Genomic DNA, 2,371 nt, shown 5'->3' with positions numbered 1-2,371 from the left:
GATTAGTCGACTAATCAAATAAATAATCGGTGATTAATCAATTTTTAAAATAATCGTTTGTGGCAGCCCTATTCTAGTTGTTGCAGTTTTTTGTGCTAATTTAATCTTGTATGCCTCTTTCAGCTGTTTTCTGCAATTTAAGCTATGTTGTTTGCTAGTTTTTAGCTACTTTTCTGTTAATTTGAGCTCTTTTGAAGATAGAGCAGCAGGAAAGGCTGTAAAATCTGCACTCCTGACTTCACCTGTGGTCACGAGCCAACAGGAAGTGTGATGTCATCTCTGAGATATGAGCAAAAACCAGCTGCTGCCAAACGAAACTCTGACAATGGTTTATTTTTTACGTTTCAGGCAGCTGATCTCACTCGACCAGCTTCAGTTTATATAATAACAGATTTAAAATCTGTTGCTAAAGGCTAAAACCTGCTCACGTTTACAAGAGGCTCCTGATAAAACCCTCAGAGTAGATTCTATAAGACGACCAGAATAAAAGGTTTGAACAAACAAACCTGCTGAAACAACGGTTCAGTCGCTCATAAGGAGCTCCGAGCAGAACCTGCTGCTCTGCGGGGAAGCAGGAGTCAGTGAGGACCGTCGTGGGGGCATCTAGTCAGGATGTCACCAGGACACCTCCCACACGAGACGCTTTTAAACCCGTTTGATCCGAGGGAGGCTGATTCACGACACACTCGAGAGATCGTGTCTCTCGGTTGGTTTGGGGACGCCTTGGTGTCTCGCCAAAAGAGCTGGAGGAGGTGTGAGAAGTCTGGGCAGCTTCAGCAGAAAACCATCCAAAAAAAAAAGGTTTTAGATTTTATAAACCCTGAAGAGTCGTTATTGAGAGCATGATGACTTCTGCATCAGCAGGTGGTAAAACCTGCTCAACACCCAGAAATCCATGGACAGAGCTGATCTGTGCACAGGCCCTCCAGCTTCATTGAGCAGCCTCAGCCTGCAGCTCTGCTGGGATTACAATCCCCGGCTAAACATACTCCTGAACAAACACACAGCTGGTGTTTGTTCAACAAGCACAACAACCTGAGGAAACACAATTTACCCGCACGAACGCGTCCCCGAGCTGCAAATTAAAACGTCCAACCCACCGAGCCCACTCAGGGGAACGCCTCGCTTCCCGACCGACCTCCGAACGCCCCCCGTGGAATTTACATCTTCTGCGCTTGGAGATGGTTACAGAGTCAGATCCAGTGAACACAAACGCACTACTGCTACACAAACACACACACACACACACACACACCGTCAGTGAATCATCCACAAACTACACTCAGAATCTCCTGCTGGAGCCGCAGAGCAGGAAGGTTCAGCCTTCAGCCCAACAACACATCAAACCTCTTCACTCTGTTGTTTTTGCAGAATTTGGTTTTGTTATCAGTTCAATAAAAAGATAAAACAGGAACAAAACGACCCGTTTGTTTAGCTTCTATTGTTTTCAGCTCGATTTATTAAATTCTATAAATAAACTTGGTTGAGAAAGAATCCCTTTAACGTCTGATTAAATCAGAGTTTTGACTCGTTACAGATACTTTGTTTAAAACATGGGAAATTACTTAGAAGGAACAAAATCAGACGAGTGCACGTTTTGTCGGCTTTCATGATTCTCAAACCTTCAATTAACGATGCTCAAAGTTAAGGTTGGGACCCCCACTCTGGGTCACAAACACCAGGGTGTCCAGAGGGGATCTCCAGAAATCAAACATTAAAAACGTATAACAATATATATCATTATTGTTGATTTCTTGCCCAGACCTAAATGGTACAAAAGATAACAGCAGTGGAATAAATGTGAAAACCTTATTTATTTACATTTTTAGCTCTTTTTGTGTCGCTCAACCAAGGACATTTAGGTCACATGTTGCATCAGGAACTAAAAAGTTGGGTAAAAAGTTAAAGAACGTGTTCTGCAGGTGCTTTAAATCATCCTTGCAGAAAAAAAACATTTTTTTAATAATTAGCATAAATTATTCATTTATTGAGATAAATAAAACTGTGTTTTAAGTCAAAAGTCGAAATTCAGCTCATCTCGTGAATTCCCTGCTTGTTGCTGAACAATGTCGTGGACCTGATGTCCTCCACCTGCAGGAGAAACCCACAGGAAGTGTTACTGACGGGAGCCGACAGCGCCGTCCTCCTCTGTGCTTTTTAATAAAGATCTGAGTTTCTGTGAACATGGCTCCAGGACAGCCTGGGTCCATCAGCAGCCAGCAGGGTGATGATGATGATGATGATGATGATACTGGTCTGCTCTTCATCACTGGTGCTGCAGTGAGGCATCCTGCTGAGGACAGGAAGGACCCCCACAGCTGCACCTTTACACTCCTGACCCCTGATCTGTTTAAAGTTGCTTATATATATA

At 43.3% G+C, this 2,371-nt stretch overlaps 1 protein-coding gene across 8 annotated transcripts in view; it reads right to left on the bottom strand.

Moving 5' to 3' along the window:
- Nucleotides 1-2,371, bottom strand: part of baiap2b (BAR/IMD domain containing adaptor protein 2b) — a 67,792-nt gene that overhangs the window by 64,356 nt on the left and 1,065 nt on the right. The window lies entirely within an intron of this gene.

Source organism: Austrofundulus limnaeus, unplaced genomic scaffold, assembly GCF_001266775.1.
Source record: "Austrofundulus limnaeus strain Quisiro unplaced genomic scaffold, Austrofundulus_limnaeus-1.0 Scaffold419, whole genome shotgun sequence".
NCBI lineage: Eukaryota > Metazoa > Chordata > Actinopteri > Cyprinodontiformes > Rivulidae > Austrofundulus > Austrofundulus limnaeus.
Note: the sequence above shows the minus strand (reverse complement) of the source record. Positions and strands in the feature narration are given on the sequence as shown.